At 42.5% G+C, this 21406-nt stretch overlaps 1 protein-coding gene across 1 annotated transcript in view; it reads left to right on the plus strand.

Moving 5' to 3' along the window:
* Positions 1 to 21406, plus strand: part of LOC126260861 (neurotrimin-like) — a gene marked incomplete at its 3' end in the record, with an annotated part of 376714 nt that overhangs the window by 240346 nt on the left and 114962 nt on the right. The gene's annotated exons all lie outside the window — the stretch shown is intronic.

A 21406-nucleotide genomic window follows, 5' to 3' on the forward strand; every position in this document is an offset into this window, starting at 1 on the left:
TCGTGTCATCTTCAGCCCTATAGACGTCACCGTAAGCGGATAAGGACTGACATGAAGTCAGCACACCGCTGTCCCAGCCGTTGTAAGTTTTCGTGATCGGTGGCGCTACTTCTCAGTGAAGTACCTCCTCAATTGGCCTCAAGAGGGCACCGCTCTTGCAAACAGCCCTCGGCAGACCCAGACGGGCATTACCTCTCACCATAGACAAGGTAGTGGATTACGGCCTTCTCTTAACATCCGAGAGCAGCGTCGTTTGCGAAGAGTTGTCGGTGCTCACAGACAAGCAACACTGCATGAAATAACCGCAGAAATCACTGTACGACGTACAACGAACGCTGTGCGGAGAAATTTGGCTGTTTCAGCAGACGACCGACGCGAATGCATTTGCGAACAGCACAACATCGCCCGCAATGCCTCTCCTGCGCTCATGACCATATCGGCTGGGCCCTAGACGACTGAAAAACCGTGGAGTGGTCAGATGAGTCCCGATTTCAGTTGCTAAGAGCTGATGGTAGGGTTTGAGTGTGGCACAAACTGCCGAAGCCCTGGACGCAAGGTGTCAACAAGGCACTGTGCAAACTGGTGGTGGCTCCACAATGCTGTGGTCTGTAGATGGTGTGGGGTGGATCCTCTGGCCCAAATGAACAGATCATTGACTGGAAATGGCTGTGATCGGTTACTTGGACACCATCAGCAGCCACGTCAAACAATGATTAAATTTTTATGAATGACAGTGCGCCGTATCACCTGGCCACAACTGTTCACAACTGGTTTGAAGAACATTGTGGACAATTCGAGGAAATGATTTGGCCACCCAGATCACCCAACGCGAATCCTATCGAGCATTTATAGGAATAATCGAGAGGTCAGTTATTACACAAAATCCTTCTCAGGCAACACTTTCTCAGTTATGGACGGCTATAGAGGCAGCGTGGCTCAATCTTTTTGCAGAGGACTTTCAACGACTTGTTGAGTCCATGCCACGTGGAGCTGCTGAACTACGTCGGTCAAAAGAAGGTCCGTCACGTTATTAGGGGGTGTGCCGTGACTTGTCACCTCATTTTTGGGAGCTTAGATATTACAACTAATGTTGTGCATGTGCTTGAAGAAACACATCTTCCAAGGTTGTTAACAGTAGATGATACTGAAAATTTATTCATTCATTCACTTATTGCTTATTTAGCCTGACCAAATTAGAGTTTAAGGTCCTCTCATTTATGTGATCAGGAACAACAAGTGCAAAAAATATTACATAAGTTACAACAGTAATAATTTGCATTATTAGTAAAAATAATAATTGGCAATAAAATAATAATAGTGACACTAGTTATAATGAGAAAATAATCGAGACCCTAACAATGATAGTGATTAATTGTTACATAAACTCAATAATTTGTGTTGTTAATAAAATGAAATAATTGGCAATAATAACAGTTAATAGTAACAGTGGTAATAATTATAATTATAATTATAATTATAATTATGAAATAATGGTTTTGGTTCAGTGATAATTTCTGAGTATGCTAGGAAAATGAATCCCGTGTTTTCCGATGATGCGTTACAGAATAATAATTCAATAATCATTTATTGGATCTGTTACCCCAATTATTTTTGTGTCTGTGAGAAGGCCTTCAGAGTAGTGAAACAGCATGTAATATTCATTCACGAAAACGTGCGACACAAAACAGAGTAATTTAACAATTCCGAGATGCGCAATTACTGTGTTACTACGGGAACAGTAGGGCGTAGCATCGTCGTAGCTGTTCTTCCATTGCATTTAGTAAACCCATACACGAGGTGAATACGTGACAACTCTTCGTCAGTAAACCCATTCTCATTTATTTACTGCTTATTTACTCTTACCAGATTAGTGCCTTAAGGCCCCCTCCTACATATGATTAGGAACAACAGTTGATTAGGAACAACAGTTGTGTATCAACACTGAGGAAGAAAAAAAAACTAACATAGAACTTACCAGCACCAATAAACCCATTCATAGTTTTGTGTATCACTGATAACGTACAAATCCGTCAATACTACTGTGTATCACTATTGACATTCAACTAACATGTGCCAGAGAAACAAACGAGAGATACCTCTGACCAGTACTAAAAGCAAGCTTGAGGGCGAAGAGTACAGTAGCTATAACTGAGTCAACCGCAAGCACCTCTGTTAAGGCAACAACTTTATTTCCAAATAAGATAAAGCTCATACCGTTGACACATACCCATTATTGTGTAAATAGTTTCACTGTAATACAAATGTAAGTGGAGGGAAGAAATCAAACTAAATGTAACTAATTTGTAATGAGCCACTACATACATTGAGTATTTCGTACCGAAGTACTCAGAAAATATCCCTAACCAACCTCCTACAGTTGCTTGCGCTTCAGCAATATCGTATCAACCCGCACGTGGAGAGAATTCCTACTACTTGCCTTCGTGCTTGCCAAACCCTACCTTGGCCAGCACGGTCGCCGGATCCCTCCCCAATGGAGAATTTTTGGAGCACTGTGGGCAGGGCCCTTGAGCCAACTCGGGTTATTGACGATCGAACGCGCCAATTGGACAGAATTTGGAACGATTTCCGTCAGGAGCACAGCCAACAAAGCTATCAATCAGTGCGAAGCCGAATAACTACTTGTATAAGAGTCAGAGGTGTATCAACGCGTTATTGACTTGTTCAGTAATATGAAGCTCTTTCTCTTGCTTAAATCATGCATTTTTTTTTTCAACCGTGATCAATCAAATGGTTCAAATGGCTCTGAGGACTATGGGACTCAACTTCTGAGGTCATTAGTCCCCTAGAACTTAGAACTAGTTAAACCTAACTAACCTAAGGACATCACACACATCCATCCCCGAGGCAGGATCGAACCTGCGACCGTAGCGGTCGCGCGGTTCCAGACTGCAGCGCCTAGAACTGCACGGCCACTTCGGCCGGTCGTGATCAATCTGTACATGTACATCACATCTACCGATTTCCATCTCATTTAGATAATTTCTTCGTGATGCGTCGTCTTTTTTATAGTGTAACTTGAGAGGAAATACCCAAGCTTGCATTGTTAAACCACCATTATTTCTTCAGCGTCACACCTTGCGGTAGTATTTAATTCCTGTCTTCAACTATTATAAGATTATAAAGAGGACAAGATCTAATTTAATTGCTGCAAACTCATCATTATAGGAAACACCAGTTTCATGGAAATACTGGACAAGCTCAGTATACGAATAATGATTTCCCGTTTTCGACAATGACGTAAAACTCTTCAGCACATAGACTTTAGTCGTACGAAACAAATATCCATCACAGAGGCAGAATAACCTGTTCTTCAAATGAAATTTAACATGTTCGCCGCTCAGGATTTATTAACTAGTCCACTATCCGTTTCAGTGTTGATCTCGCTGCTTTTGTAATTTCACATCCGTTGACGGGTGAAGGAAAGCAATCACGAATTACGGTAGACTTCATCATACAAACGGCTTTCGCCAGTAGCATCTGGCTGCTGCGCGCCCTTTGTAGGACACGGGTCAGGTCCGGGTGAGTGACGTTCGAAGCATTCGCATGTACTGCAGATTAAGCGCTGATTTTGAACCGGACGGATTTAGATTACAAGCAGCGTCAGTTTCTACAGCTGCTTCTGCCGCTTTGCAAAGCAAATTTGGAGAAATGAATTATGCATACAGCGCTTGGGCACTCATTTAATACGATTTGTGAAACCGTGGGCAAAATTTATTTACAAGCTTCAAGCTAGAACAGATGCTGGGAGACGAGATAATTTCACGTTTACGCTATCCACTGTTCTCATATATTAATCATACAACGGATTTATGACTTCATCACACGAGCCTATGCTCGCGATGTTCGACTTTCACTACATTATTCTTCAAAATATGTTTTCTATCTCTGTCTGTCTCCATCGTGAGGTTACTCACACTAAACTAAATTCGTTGCATTTTACATGTTTAAACGCTCTCACGGCTCCGAAACATTCATATGATCAGTGATCTTGTTTTGTTCTTGATTTTATTAATGATACACACATACTCTTCGCGAGAAAACTATTCCAGCTGTATGTCAGATGTATGAGATAGACGAAACACATTCAGACTTCAAGAATCTAAATTTTAAAAAGACAACTGCTGATAACCAAACCATCACTTTAAAATGTAATGGTGGCTAAATATTAAGACGTCTTATTTACAGAAGAACAAAAAGGCTAATAGAGTCTACTTCTGGGACGATCAGCTAGTGATCCAAAGGAATTTCGGAACGTGCTAGGCTGTATTGGCCTTTATAACTTCAATTTTGCACTTTTGAACCATCGTGTTTGCACTTTTACCGAATTTACGTAATCTTTTATAGGGTTAATGATTGCAGATATGACTGCTGTGCAATTTTTAAGCGATGTAGCCAGTAAACCATGACACACTTGTTATGTGACTGTAGAACTTTATGAACGTGAAACACAACACGTGCAGAAAGAGTGTCAATGAGGGTCTGGACGCACGGTAGGGATGTCGACCTATGCCATATTCAGTGTCGTGTCCATCTACACTAGGTTTCTTGAGTGAGGATCGGGTTTAAATCTGGGAAGTTTGGTGACCAAGACAGTACGGTAAATTTGTCCTGGTGCTCTTCGAACCACGGACGTACACAGAACTGTATGGCAGATTGCATTGTCCTGCTGGTGGATGGCATTGTGTCCATTAGTTGTGCCGTCCAGAACGACGAGATCAGCCAGAGAATACCATGAAAACATTCCCCAGAGCACAATGCTGGAGCCCCCGGATTGAACCCTTCCGATGATTGCTGCAGGGTGCATGCCTTGAGACGTTTCACGCCGTACACGGCAACGACTATCAGCCCGATGGAGCACAAAAAATGTTTAATCTCAGTTGACGTCCAACTGCGGTATAGCAGTGCGAATTCCAGTCTTACAAGGGGAAGCCACGACGTTTGGAACGCAGATTTACTGCAAACTTCGTACACTCGTAGTACTCCATGAGGACAACAAAATGTGTATGCGGTAGCGCGTACTTCTCAAGCGTTGTTGAGAAAATCGCAAGATAATTTCGGTCGTCAAATATATACCTGCGCATGGCCATTTTTACCATGAAGCTGCGGCAGCCGAGTGGTTGCCAACACGGTAGCTCAGCGTGTTCGATCAGAGGGCTGCGTGCTCTCTGTAATAAAAAAAAAAACTGAGTCAACGATCAACTTGAACGGATGTCTTGTGACGTCCGCCCCGACCAAACGCAACGAACTATATCGAACAAAATGAGTAAAAAAAAAAAAAAGTGATTAGCGTTCAAGTACCGTAATCGCTGTATCGCTGTATCGAGTCCCGATCGTCACTTTTTTTTATTTTCAACACAGTCATTTTCTTTAGTATTTGTATTACAATTGATATAATGGGAAAATACGTGTAATCGGATGAACTTTTATTAAATTTACCAATGTTATTTGGTAGTCTACAAATTTTGACTATCACAAATAACATAATTTTCATAACTCTATGTTTTCCATGTTTTGACGAAAAATACCATCTTGCAACTTGTACTAGTAATGTGGAAAGCGACGAATAATTGTACATCTTTCGAAAGCCGTGTGTGCCGGTCAAAACTTGCAGGTAACAGGTAGTTCCGGGCTCCTTCAAGGTAAAAGGGATTTCTCAAATCACTGACATGCATACATTTTCAGTATCACTTTATACATTTGGTCGTTTACTAGTCGATAGTTATGAATATTATATTATTTGTGATAATAAAAAATTGTAGACAGCCAAATAACATCGTAAATTTAATAAAAGTTCTCGGAACCGTGCGACTGCTACGGCCGCAGGTTCGAATCCTGCCTCGGGTGTGGATGTGTGTGATGTCCTTAGGTTAGTTAGGTTTAAGTAGTTCTAAGTTTTAGGGGACTGATGACCACTGCAGTTGAGTCCCATAGTGCTCAGAGAAATTTGAACATTTTTTTTAAATAAAAGTTCATCCGATTACACGTATTTTTCCCATTATATCAACTGTAACATATATAATAAAGAAAATGACTGTGTTGAAAATAAAAAAAGGAACTGACGAACGGGACTCGATCTATCGATCCAGCGATTACGGGGCTTGAACGCTAACTACTTTTTATCTTTTTTTTTTGTCGATCGTTGTGTTTGGTCGTTGCGGACGTCACATGACATCCGTTCTAGTTCGTCGTTGATCTCTTCACTCAGTTTTATTACAGAGGCCAACCAGCTCTCTGACCGAACACGCTGACCTACCGTGCCGGCTCCACTCGGCTGCCGCCGCTTCATTTAAAAATGGTCATGCGCAGGTATACAGCGTGTTACAGAAAGGTACGGCCAAACTTTCAGGAAACATTCCTCACACACAAAGAAAGAAAATATGTTATGTGGACATGTGTCCGAAAACGCTTACTTTCCATGTTAGAGCTCATTTTATTACTTCTGTTCAAATCAAATTAATCATGGAATGGAAACACACAGCAACAGAACGTACCAGCGTGACTTCAAACACTTTGTTACTGGAAATGTTCAAAATGTCCTCCGTTATCGAGGATACATGCATCCACCCTCCGTCGCATGGAATCCCTGATGCGCTGATGCAGCCCTGGAGAGTGGTGTATAGTATCACAGCCGTCCACAATACGAGCACGAAGAGTCTCTACATTTGGTACCGGGGTTGCGTAGACAAGAACTTTCAAATGCCCCCATAAATGAAAGTCAAGAGGGTTGAGGTCAGCAGAGCGTGGAGGCCATGGAATTGGTCCGCCTCTACCAATCCATCGGTCACCGAATCTGTTGTTGAGAAGTGAAATGTGCAGGAGCTCCATCGTGCATGAACCACATGTTGGGTCGTACTTGTAAAGGCACGTGTTCTAGCAGCACAGGTAGAGTATCCCGTATGAAATCACGATAACGTGCTCCATTGAGCGTAGGTGGAAGAACATGGGGCCCAATAAAGACATCACCAACAATGCCTGCCCTAACGTTCACAGAAAATCTGTGTTGATGACGTGATTGCACAATTGCGTGCGGATTCTCATCAGCCCACTCACGTTGATTGTGAAAATTTACAATTTGATCACGTTGGAATGAAGCCTCATCCGTAATGAGAACATTCGCAATGAAATGAGGATTGACACTATGTTGGATGAACCATTCGCAGAAGTGTACCCTTGGAGGCCAATCAGCTGCTGATAGTGCCTGCACACGCTGTACATGGTACGGAAACAACTGGTTCTCCCGCAGCACTCTCCATACAGTGACGTGGTCAACGTTACCTTGTACAGCAGCAACTTCTCTGACGCTGACATTAGGGTTATCGTCAACTGCACGAGGAATTGCCTCGTCCAATGCAGGTGTCCTCGTCGTTCTCGGTCTTCCCCAGTCGCGAGTCATAGGCTGGAATGTTCCGTGCTCCCTAAGACGCCGATCAATTGCTTCGAACGTCTTCCTGTCGGGACACCTTCGTTCTGGAAATCTGTCTCGATACAAACGTACCGCGCCACGGCTATTGCCTTGTGCTAATCCATACATCAAATGGGCATCTGCCAACTCCGCATTTGTAAACATTGCACTGACTGCAAACCACGTTCGTGATGAACACTAACCTGTAGATGCTACGTACTGATGTGCTTGATGCTAGTACTGTAGAGCAATGAGTCGCATGTCAACACAAGCACCGAAGTCAACATTACCTTCCTTCAATTGGGCCAACTGGCGGTGAATCGATTAAGTACAGTACATACTGACGAAACTAAAATGAGCTCTAACATTGAAATTAAGCGTTTCCGGACATATGTCCTCATGACATCTTCTCTTTATTTGTGTTTGAGGAATGTTTCCTGAAAGTTTGGCCGTACCTTTTTGTAACACCCTGTATATTTAACGTCCGAAATTATCTTGCGATTTTCTCAATAACGCTTGAGAAGTAGTCGCTACTGGCTACACATTTTGTTGTCCTCATGGGGTACTACGAGTGTACGAAGTTTGCAGTAAATCCGCGTTCCAGCTGTCGCGGCCTCCCCTTGTTAGTCGCCCATGAACAAGAGTCAGAATGGGTGCACGAACAAGGCGCCTGCTGCAGAAGCCCATATGCAGCAACGTTAGCCGAACGATCGTTCAGGAGATATTGTTGGTAGTCCATTCGTTCATCTCTGCTCTCAGCTGGTCAACAGTTGCACGACTGTTCTTCCGTACACACCTCCGCAGCCGTTGTTCACACTGCGGTCCGTGGAGCACCACAGATGCACAGCGCTAGCTTGCCACGCACTGTGTACTTTTACCACGACGGCACGCGAACAGTTTTCAAACTTAGCCGTTTCTAAAATGCTTGCACCCTCGGTCCGAAAGCCAATGATCATGCCCTTTCGGACGTCAGATATCTCGCTCCGTTTCCGCTGTACAACGACTGCACTGTTTTCGGCTTTATTTATCCTCCTCTGCTAGTGCTGCCTCCTGCCATCTGCAAATGGTTATTGCACACTGACGTCACGTTAATGTGGCTATACCGTGTACAGTCACACAGAATATTCTGAAAAAATGTTGTGGATCTAACAGTAATTGTGACGTGCCATGTGTGACTGATAACCTTCGAACAATACTGACTGATACGTAGAACAACCGTGTGCAATTATTGTTAATAATCTGAATCCGTATAGAACACTCCACACAATGTTTCGTCATGACCGTGATGTTAATTCTTACCCTGCGTAACAAGACAACGAAGCTCAACTCTGCTCTGACACAGTACCTTTGACGTAACGCTTTCCTGCACGTTGACCTGAAATAAATCACGCGGCTTTTGCTGAAAGGGACGTTAAGCAATACTTACTAAGTAAAGCACGCAATGTACAATGCGTGTGAGCCCTGCAGTACTCAGTAGGTTTTCAGTCATAAAACTGAAACACGAAGTAAGTAAATCAAATGCCTGTTTGGATTTAGTTCTTGCATTTTAACTCAGAAATCATGGACGGTTAAAAGATTAGTCTTTGAAAGCATGAAAATGTTTCTGTTAAACACAGTTCATCTGACCGTCACTTGGCCGGACCAAGGAAACATAAAACTGTCCGAGTAAATAGAACAATTTACACTAGGTACAGATTCTGCGTTGAATACATTTAAAAGGGTAAAGAGTGACGTAATAATTTCCTGAATCCATTCATGGTAATTGTGCTGCAGTTGTCCATACTCTGTTAACGAAGAATAAAGTTTGTACTGTATGAATCGCAAAATTAATATTCTTCCTGAGCTCACTTATTTGTGATCGCAGAAAATGTAAATGCAATGGAGGATATTACCGCATTCAGAGCACCCCGAGAAGTAGGAAACGATATCTCCAAACTAAATCTCCAGATCATCACAGACAAGTGATCGCAGAAAACGCAAATGTGATGCAGGACATTACCGCATTCAGAGCACCCCGAGAAGAAGGAAACGGGATCCCCAAACTAAATCGCCGCATCATCACAGACAACAGCAAAAGCAAAAGCAAACACGTGCACCATACAAGAAGCCACACAGCCAGAAAGTGACGTCATCTACAAGTAACATCAATTAACTATGGTAACCCAAAGACATCTCTTTCATACCTGTGCTCAGGAACTAAGCTTCTTGTGGCAAAGATTACAAAACTGCTGCCACTTCCCACTTTTTTTTTTTTTTTCAGTCATCAGTCTTCTGACTGCTTTAATGCGGTCCGCCAAGAATTCCCCTTCTTCTCAGGGTAGCACTTGCAACTTACGTCTTCAGTCTCTGTGTTCCTGCACAGTTTTTGCCCCCTATAGCTCGCTCTAGTACCATGGAAGTCATTCCCTCATGTCTTAGCAGACGTCCTATCATTCTGCCCTTCTCCTTCTCCGTGTTCCCAACATATTCCTTTCCTCTCCGATTCTGCGCAGAACCGCCACATTCCTTGTCTTGTCATTCTACCTAATTTTCAACATTCGTCTGTAACAATACATCTCAAATGCTTCGATTCTCTTTTGTTCCTGTTTTCCCTTAGTTTATGTTTCACTGCCATACTAGCAGACTCCTCTTGGCTAGAAATGCCCTTTTTCCCTAATAGTCTGCTTTTGATATCCTCTTTGCTCCATCTGTAGTTTGTTATTTTGCTGCCTAGGTAGTAGAATTCCTTTAGTTCATGTACTTCATGACCGTCAATCCCGATTTTAAGTTTGTCGCTGTTCTCATTTCTCCTACTGTTCATTACTTTCGTTTTTTTTATTTACTCTCAATCCATATTCTCTACTCATTAGACTGTTCATTTCATTCATCAGATCATGTTATACTACTTCACTTCCCCTCAAGATAGCAATGTCATCAGCGAATCGTTTCATTGATATAATTTCGCATTGAATTTTAATTCCTCTCCTGACTCTTTTTATTTCCATCATTACTTCTTCGATGTACAGACTGAATAGTAGGAGCGAAACAGCACTTCCTTCTTTCTTATTACTTCCTCTTGGCTCTTGTACATATTGTACATTACCCGTATCACCCTATAGCTTACCACTTTTTTCTCATAATTTCGAACATCTTGCATCATTTTACACTGTCGAACGGCTTTTCCAAGTCGCCAAATCTTACGAACGTGTCTTGACTTTTCTTTAGTCTTGTTTCCATTATGAACTGTAACGTCAGAATTGCCTCTCTCCTGCCTTTACCTTTCCTAAAGCCAAACAGCTCGTTATCTAACACATCCTCAATTTTCTTTTCCATTCTTCTGTATATTACGCCTTGGATGCTTGGATGCTTGAGCTGTTAAGTTAATTGTGCGATAATTCTTGGACTTGTCAGCTCTTGCAGTCTTCAGAATTGTGTGGATGATATTTTTCCGAAAGGCAGGTAGTATGTTGTCAGACTCATACATTCTACACACGAACGTGAATAGTCGGTTTGTTGCCACTTCTCCCAATGATGTTACAAATTCTGAAGGAATTTTATCTACTCCTTCTGCATTATTTGATTTTAAGTCCTCCAAAACTCTCTTAAATTCTGATTCTAATACTGATCCCCCATCTCTATTAAATCGAATTCTGTTTCATCTTCTATCACATCAGACAAACCTTCCCCTTCATAGATGCTTTCAGTGTACTACGCGCTCTCACCTCTGCATTTAGTAGCGGAATCCCTGTTGTACTCTTAATGGTACCACCCTTACCTTTAATTTCACTGAAGGTGGTTTGGACATTCCTATGTGCTGAGTCAGTCCTTTCGAGAATCATTTCTTTTTCGATTTCTTCACATTTTTTATGCAGCCATTTCGTTTTAGCTTCCCGGCACTTCCTATTTATTTCATTCATCAGTGACTTGTATTTCTGCGTTCCTGAATTTCCGTGAACATTTATTTTGTACTTCCTTCTTTCGTCGATCAACTGAAGTGTTTCTTCGCAGTTACATTCTTTGTACCTATGTTTTTCTTTCCAACTTCCGTGATTGCTCTTTTTGCAGATATCCGTTCCTCTTCAACTGTGCGGCCAACTGAGCTATTCCTTATTGCTGTGTCTACAGCCTTAGAGAACTTGAAGCGTATCACGTCATTCCTTAGTACTTCTGTATCCCACTTCTTTGTGTAATGACTCCTCCTGAATAATCTCTGAAACTTCAGCCTACTCTTCATCACTACTACTTTGTGATCTGTGTCTATATCTGCTCCTGGGTAAGACTTACAATCCTGTATCTGATCTCGGAATCTCTGCATGACCATGATGTAATTTAATTGAAATCTTCCTGCATCATCCGGCCTTTTCCTAGAATGGCTCCTCCTCTTGTGATTCTTGAACAGAGTGTTCGCTATTACTAGCTGAAATTTATTACAGAACTCAATTAGTCTTCCTCCTGTCTCATTACGTGTCCCAATTCGAAATTCTCTTGTATCCTTTTCTTCTACTCCTTCCTCTGTCACTGCAGTCCAGTCCCCCATGACAATTAGAATTTGCATCTCCCTCAACGTACTGTATTACCCTTTCAGTATCCTCGTATTCCTTCTCTATCTCCTCATCTTCAGCTTGTGACGTCGGCCTATATACCTAAACTATCATTGTCGGTGTTGGTCTGCTGTCGATTCTGATAAGAACAACCCTATCACTGGACTGTTCACGGTAACACCCTCTGCCCAACCTTTCTCTTCACAACAAATCCTAGTCACGTTATACCATTTTCTGCTGCTGTTGATATTACTCTATACTCATCAGACCTGAAATCCTTTTCTTCTTTCCATTTCACTTCACTGACCCCTACTATATCTATCTTGAGCCTTTGCATTTCCCATTTCAGATTTTCTTGCTTCCTTATCACGTTCAAGCTTGTGTCATTCCACGCCCCGACTCGTATAACGTTATCCTTTCGTTGGTTATTGAATCCTTTTCTCACGGCCGCCTCCCTTGCCAGTTCCCACCCGTAGATCCGAATGGGGGACTATTCCGAAATTTTATTGCCAGTGGAGAGATCATAACGACATTTTTTCAGTTACGGGCCGCATGTCATGTGGATACACCTTGTCTTTAATGGAGTGGTTTCCGTTGCCTGCTGCATCCTCATGCTGTTGATCATTGGTGACTTCCGCCTTCAGGGCCAGTTTCCCAACCCAGGGACAAGAGAGTGTCCTGACCTCTGTCTGCTCCTCCACCCTCTGACAAGGCCGTTCAAAGAGAGAGGGAGACTTCTTATGCAAGAAGTCTTCGGCCGCCAATGCCGATTATTAAATTAATGCTGTGGCGGGTTCCGAACCCAGGACCGATAACGGTTTGGTTACTACTCAACGACTCAAACCATAGACTACGAGTACTTTCCTCTCCAGACACAGACCCCTTACAACTTTACGACTTTTTTTTAGACGGTAAACTGAACAGAGGCAAACCTACTTTTGCACGAGTTGTAGATTTAGAGAACACTTTTGACAATGTAGACTAGGGCACACTGTTTGACATTCCGAAGATAACTTAGATAAATCAAAAGGAGAGACAGTTTCTCTGCAGCTCGTTCAGCAAGCAGACTGCGGTCATAATAGTCGATGAGGTAGAAATTGAGAACATAGTGAGACAGAGATGTATCCGATACCCAATGTTGTTTACGATGTACACTGAATAAGCAGCAAGTAAAACGAAAACTAGATTTGGAAGGGGAATTGAAGTCCACGGGAAAGAAATAAAAAATTTTAAAGTTTGCTCATGGCAAGTTATTTCCGGCCGAGGCTAAGCGAATTGAATGGAACGGATACGTCTGTAGAAGAGTTATACGACTAACATCACTGAAAAAAACCAAGGGTAATGGAATGAAGTTGAATTAATTCAGTCAATACTGAGAGAATTAGAACAGGAAACGACGCTGAAAGCAGTAGATAAATTTTGGTATTTCGACAGAAAAATAATTGACGATAGCCCAAAATAGAGAGCATATGGAATGCAGACATACAATAATAACAAAAGCATTTCTGACAAAAATATTGACATGTAACATAAATTAAAGTCTTAGAAAGGCTTTTCTAAAAGTATTTGTATGTAAACTGAAGTAAAAATTGGGCGATAAACAGTCCAGACGAGAAGAGAAGAGAGGCTTTTGAAATGTGGTGTCACAGAATATTGCAGACGATTTGATGGTTAGGACGGATAACTAATGAAGTCCCGACTCGAACTGGGGTGAAAACAGGACACACCTTGACTAAAGGAAAGGACAAATCCTGAGGCATCAAGGATAGCCAATTTGGTAACGGAGGAAAATGTGGGGAGTAAAAATTGTAAATGAAGACCGAATCTTCAGTACAGTTTAGGAGCGTCATTTGGATGTAGGTGGCAATAGCTACACACCATGAATAGGCTTGCACAGGACGGTCTTCAGAGGATAATTTCACCAGACCAGTCTTCGGATTGAAGACGACAACAGTATCTTCCAATGACAAATTTCTATTAATTATTTTCCAGCAAATTCAAGGTATTCTCTAGCGCAAGCTATGCTTTTTTTTTTTTTTTTAAATAAAGAGTGTGCCCTGCAGGTGCTTTGGTTAGGTGCATAGAGCACCACAAACCGGATTACAGGATTTTATAACCCATGAAACGTTCCTTCTGTTCTGTAGAAGACCTTCTATTGTTGTAATGTGTAAAAGGAGGTGGGTATGAATTACTAACTCATATCTATGTTCAGCATGTAGCAATACTTACAAATTAATTTGTGATGTAGATGCAAAATGACTCGTTCCATATAATTATGCTTTACCGAGCAAACGTTCCATGGAACATGAAACTAACTAAATGAGAATTTGAAAGGTCAGGGCGATTAACATAAGCCACTCACAAGGTATCCTCCTTTCTTTCATTTCCAGCTGGTGCTGCAGCGTGCAGCACGTAAATTTTTGCTAAAGGAACTTCCAGTTTACGCTTACATTTTTTAGATTAGGTATTTACGGACAGAGATCTGAGTTCTGACACTGTCCGTCGAATGGTATGGACAAAAATATGGGAACGCCAATAATACAAAGATGCCCAATCACCTTCTGTCTTTAGATAATTTGTCACAACTGTTCATGAAGAACGGTAGTGTAAATGTGTCAACTCTGGATTAAACGAATTCCGAAAAGCTGGAAACTGACCTCTAGACCCTCACAAACACATTAGACAGCAGAGCTCCTGTGTGACCCCATTCTCGTGCTGCCGGACGTACCGCCATAAATCCTCATAGCTGCTGCTGCGTATTCGATGTATTCACTAATAAACAAGCTATTGAACTATATCCTGTAATGTCTCAAACGGACACGGTAATCTGTTCTCTCCTACCACCCCCCCCCGCCCCCACCCCCCGCCCACCTCAATAAATCATTCAGTTGTGTTATCGTTTTAGCTCTCTACACTTTATTTGGTCGCAGCTTTAAACTCAAGGCCTTCTCATATGAAGGTCTTGTAAATAAATCCATCATACTTTGACACAACAATTTGACTCTTAAGAGAATGCGATTTAAATCTGTGGCTTCCTTATACCACCTTATACAGATTGTTGTACGATTAATACGGCGAATGATTTTCTGGCTTTAGATGCTGCACGTAAACTGATATTCCATTTAGATGTGAAGCTTTATAAGACTAAACTAATGGCTGATATTAATTTTAGCGACAGGTAGAAAATTGCCTAATTGCAGGATCATTGCTTTCGTTTGAAATTGAGTACCATCTTGTTTCAGGATCAGAGCACACTTCCGTTTAAAATTACGTTCAACCAGCATATCTTCTCAGTGCTGATAATTACTCACCCAGAATAAGGACGGTTACTTTCCAAAACTTTGAAGGTTACTTTCGATTTCGATATCGATTTTTCAAGTGAGGCCCAATGTTAAATGATACAGCATCTGATGAAAAGCGTCTGCAAAACGCTACGTAACGCAGATTTACATCTACATCTACATCCATACTCCACAAGCCACCTGACGGTGTGTGTCGGAGGGTACTTTCAGTACCTCTATCGGTTCTCCCTTCTATTCCAGTCTCGTACTGTTCGTGGAAAGAAAGAATGTCGGTATGCCTCTGTGTGGGCTCTAATCTCTCTGATTTTATCCTCATGGTCTCTTCACGAGATATACGTAGGAGGGAGCAATATAGTGCTTGACTCCTCGGTGAAGATATGTTCTTGAAACTTAAATAAAATACCGTACCGAGCTACTGAGCGTCTCTCCTGCAAAGTCTTCCACTGGAGTTTATCTATCATCTCCGTAACGCTTTCGCGATTACTAAATGATCCTGTAACGAAGCGCGCTGCTCTCCGTTGGATCTTCTCTATCTCTTCTATCAACCCTATCTGGTACGGATCCCACACTGGTGAGCAATATTCAAGCAGTGGGCGAACAAGTGTACTGTAACCTACTTCCTTTGTTTTCGGATTGCATTTCCTTAGGATTCTTCCAGTGAATCTCAGTCTGGCATCTGCTTTACTGACGATTAACTTTATATGGTCATTCCATTTTAAATCACTCCTAATGTATACTCCCAGATAATTTATGGAATTAACTGCTTCCAGTTGCTGACCTGCTATATTGTAGCTAAATGATAAAGGAGGAGACGAGGTACTGGCGGAATTAAAGCTGTGAGTCGTGCTTGGGTAGCTGAGTTGGTAGAGCACTTGCCCGCGAAAGGCAAAGGTCACGAGTTCGAGTCTCGGTCCGGCACACAGTTTTGATCTGCCAGAAAGTTTCATGATAAAGGATCTTTCTTTCTACGTATTCGCAGCACATTACACTTGTCTACATTGAGATTCAATTGCCATTCCCTGCACCATGCGTCAATTCGTTGCAGATCCTCCTGCATTTCAGTACAATTTTCCATTGTTACAACCTCTCGATATACCACAGCATCATCCGCAAAAAGCCTCAGTTAACTTCCGATGTTATCCACAAGGTCAGTTATGTATATTGTGAATAGCAACGGTCCTACGACATTCCCCTGCGGCACACCTGAAATCAATCTTACTTCAGAAGACTTCTCTCCATAGAGAATGACATGCTGCGCTCTGTTATCTAGGAACTCTTCTATCCAATCACACAATTGGTCTGATAGTCCATATGCTCTTACTTTGTTCATTAAACGACTGTGGGGAACTGTATAGAACGCCTTGCGGAAGTCAAGAAACACGGCATCTACCTGGGAACCCGTGTCTATGGCCCTCTGAGTCTCGTGGACGAATAGCGCGAGCTGGAATTCACACGACCGTCTTTTTCAAAACCCATGCTGATTCCTACAGAGTAGATTTCTAGTCTCCAGAAAAGTCATTATACACGAACATAATACGTGTTCCAAATTTCTACAACTGATCGACGTTAGAGATATAGGTCAATAGTTCTGCACATCTGTTCGACGTCCCTCCTTGAAAACGGGGATGACCTGTGCCCTTTTCCAATCCTTTGGAACGCTACGCTCTTGTAGAGACCTACGGTACGCCGCTGCAAGAAGGGCGGCAAGTTCCTTCACGTACTCTGTATAAAATCGAACTGGTATCCCATCTGGTCCAGCGGCCTTCCCTATTTTGAGTGATTTTAATTGTTTCACTATCCCTCTGTCGTCTATTTCGACATCTACCATTCTGTCATCTGTGCGACAATCTAGATGTCACGACAGGCGAGCCCACCAATACGAAAGGAGACAGAGAGTATTGTGCTGTCCGTAGAGAAGCAATAACACCAGAATGATTCGATTACGAGACATGAGTCTCTTCGATCATGGACGAGTCACTGGATGTCACCTCAGGAACAAATCCATCAGCGACATTTCAGCCCTCGTAAATCTGCCAAAGTCGCCTGTTGGTGACGTGACTGCGAAGTGGAAACGCGAAGGAACAACCAAAACTAAAGACCCGACAGACCTTACGTACTGACAGACAGAGATAGTCAAGCACTGCGGAAGGGTGACCGAGCGGTTCTAGGCGCTACAGTCTGCAACCGCGCGACCGCTACGGTCGCAAGTTCGATTCCTGCCTCGGGAATGGATGTGTGTGATGTCCTTAGGTTAGTTAGGTTCAAGTAGTTATAAGTTCTAGGGGACTGATGACCTCAGAAGTTAAGTCCCATAGTGCTGAGAGCCATTTGAATCATTTTGAGTCACTGCGGAAGGTGGTTGCGAAAAATCACATTTAATTAGCAGAAGGAACAACACATGAGTTCCAAAGTGATATCAGCAGTCCATCTAGCAAATGACTGTACGCAGGGAGGTAAAACTAATGGGGTACAACCGTCGAACAGCTCCTCATAAGCCACACATTTCTGTATTCATTGCTACGCGATGCTTGATATGTTGTAAATGGCGGCACCACTATACACTGGATGACTGGAAACGAGTGATTTGGAGTGATAAACCAATCTATATCCGGTGGCAAGCTGAAGAAAGGGTTTGGGGTTGGTGAATGGCTGGAGAACGTTACCTTCAAAAATGGCTCAAATGGCTCTGAGCACTATGTGACTTAACTTCTTAGGGCATCAGTCTCCTAGAACTTAGAACTAATTAAACCTAAACTAACCTAAGGACATTACACACAACCATGCCTGAGGCAGGATTCGAACCTGCGACCGTAGCGGTCGCGCGGTTACAGACTGTAGCGGCTAGAACCGCTCGGCCACCTCGGCCGGCACTTTACCTTCCATCATGTGTAGTGCCAAACGAGAAGTACGTAAGAGATGGTGTACGTTATGGGGATTATTCAGTGTTTAAAGTGTTATCCCCTTATCACGCTTCAGAAAAAGCTACACGCGTGTGGATATGAACATATTTTGTAAAGGAACACTTGGTCAGACAATGATTTTTCATTTGCATGACTGTACCCTATCACAGAGAAACATCTCTGAGTCAAAGGTTTGTGGATTTGTGGGTAGTAAATATCTTGAAAGAAACGTGTAGCTCTTGTGAGGTCTTCTTGGCGTTCTTTTATACAGCCAGATCAATTCAAGTCTTGAGTTTACACTGAGGTGACGAAAGTCACGGGATATCGATATGGACTATACAGACGGCGGTAGTATCGCGTACACGACGTATGAAAGGGCTCAGCTGTCACTTGTACTCACGGGCCGCACGGCGGGAAGTGACAGACTTTGAACGCGGAATGTTAGTTGAGACTAGACGCATGGGACATTCCACTTCGGATATGGTTAGAAAATTCAATATTACGAGATCCATAGTGTCAAGAGAGAGCAGAGAATACCAAATTGCAGGAACTACCTCTTACCACGGACAAAGCAGTGGCCGACAGCCGTCACTTAACGACCGAGAGCAGCGGTGTTTGCTCATAGTTGTCAGTTCCAGTGCAGCAGAAATTAATGAGCGATGTACGATGAACGTATCCTTTAGGATAGTGCGGCGAAATCTGGCACAAGTGCGCTATGGCAGCAGACGTACGACGCGAGTGCCTTTGCCAACAGCACGACATCGCCTACAGAGCCTCTGTTGGGCCCATGACCATATCGGTAACCCTAAACGACTGAACATCCGTGGCCTGGTCGAATGAGTCCCTATTTCGTCACTAAGAGCTGATGGGGGAGTTCGGGTACGGCACAGACCCCATGAAGCCGAGGACCTAAGTTGTCAATAAGGCACGATGGAAGCTGGTGGTGGTTCTAGGCGCTTCAGTCTGGAACCGTGCGACTGCTACGGTCGCAGGTTCGAATCCTGCCTCTTGCATGGATGTGTGTGATGTCCTTAGGTTAGTTAGGTTTAAGTAGTTCTAAGTTATAGGGGACTGATGACCTCAGATGTTAAGTCCCATAGTGCTCAGAGCCATTTGAACCATTTTGAACCAAGCTGGTGGTGACTCCATAATGCTATGGCCTGTGTTAACATGGAACTGACCGGGTCCTCTGGTTCAGTTGACCGACCATTGACCGGAAATGGTCATGTTCGGCTGCTTGGAGACCATTTTCTGCCATTCGTGGACATGCTGGAAGAAAATACCCATTCTAGTGGTCAGTTAATGCTGGGAGTTCGCTTTCAAGAATGTCCATCTAACAGAATCCTTAAAGATGACACTGTAACACAATAGGCTCAATAAACTGATCACAAATTAAAAGTTCAGTTATATAAATTGAAACACGACCTCGTAACTTGAACTTAAGAAACACAATTACAATCGATGAATGAACTCATAAAAACACGAGAACCTAGACGCAGAATGTAAACCTATCGCTATGATCATCTGTATCTCTGTAACCAATAATAATTCGATATATGTAATGCGGGAGGTCTTAGCCAATTAGTCTGTACTACGTTCTCCTAAAATATTAACTATCCCTCTGAAGCTGATCAACAATTCCGGTAGCTACACGCCTTTCCGACTTTCTTATTAATACACTTTGGTCGTTATATTTCATTTTTTTCAGTATGTAGATTACATTTTTCCAGTCCTTCTGGACAACTGAAAACCTTTTTCCCTGTCGCATTTTCGCTGACTGAAGGTCGAGAAGAACTATGTAGCTATCCGACTTATCTTTTCTTTGGTCCGTACTGAGGTCGGGGTCAAAATTGCTTGTTCGGTATCTTTATCTTTTCTTAAATAGAACTGATCTTCCTTTACTACCTTCTGATTTTCAGAAAAGAATCCGAGGTGACGCTTTAGAAGCGACTGATTTTAACTTTAATCCGATGGTTTTCAGATTTATTCCTTCGTTCCGTCGTTTGCAGTATGACGATTTCATAATTTTTGTAGATGTGATGACAAGTTTCTTTTGTAACATTTTCGGACACCGGAACAAATAACTCACTACTTGCCCTCTTATGAACCTAACGCACCTTACCGGAAATAATAACCTCTCAAATATAATACTTGCTGTGATATACTAATTTTCCATCACGTAGTCACTGAAGCGCGCTCACAGGACTCGTCCACGAACGAAGGCAATGATCACACTGTGCTATGTAATTTGCGCACGGTTGGAAGAGAAAACATTTATTTGTCTTGGATGGATCAATATCCATCATTACCATGTTCATTAAACTGTTTAAATAACAGAACCAGCCTTATTTTGACCCCCAATAGAAGGTTAATTAATCTAACCTACACCGCTGATTAACCCTGTTGCCACTGTATGTTAGTGAAATAGAAAGCACGCACATCCAACGCCTACACCGGAAATAAGCTCAGTTTGTCGTTTATACTTAACGTTTTCATGGTTTGCGATCAAAGTTTTCATATCTATGGGGAAAAAAGTGGAAGTATAGTAGTTAAACGACGGGCAGAGTCAAACACACAAACATAAAGTTGCTAATTTCCACGCAGAAACATTGTTTATTCATTTCTTCCACCAGAGCCATGTCTGTTTCTTGTAAGCATTCTCATTTCTCTCTGTTCTCACGCAGATAAAGTCACGCGGATTCGAGTTTGAATAGGAGCCGGTTGTACATTCGCCGTCTGTGACAGCAAGTTACTCATTTCTACAGAGTTTAATTGGAAGTTTGTCAATTCCTCTGCGTAACAACTCAATCCTGAAACAGTGGCATTAAGACATTATTCTCATCAATTGATGCCTGACGGGATGCCTCGAAACTAGCACACTCGCTGTGGAACCCTGGACTCTAATATCCTAATCACTAGATCCACATTGGATCGAGAATGTTCTTCAACATTTATTTTCCAGCCAGTCGGCATTGTTTACTCTCTGAGTCATTTTTTCCCAGAGACGTTCCCAGAAAGGAAGTTTTGGTCGCAACGTCTCATCGACGGTGTGGTCATTAGAGATTGAGCACAAGTTCAGATTGAGGAATGTAATCAGTCGTGCCCTTCTGAAGGAAACATTCCATGTGGTTAATTTGAAATGAAGGGGATAAACTGCAACGTCTTTAGTCCCTTCATGCGTTATGTGGCAAACCAGGAGTGGTCGCCAAAGGAAGGAATCGAAAGGCAAATCCTGGAAAGCCTAAGTATAACTAACAAAAT

This window comes from Schistocerca nitens, chromosome 5 (assembly GCF_023898315.1).
Source record: "Schistocerca nitens isolate TAMUIC-IGC-003100 chromosome 5, iqSchNite1.1, whole genome shotgun sequence".
In the NCBI taxonomy this organism is placed as follows: Eukaryota; Metazoa; Arthropoda; class Insecta; order Orthoptera; family Acrididae; genus Schistocerca; species Schistocerca nitens.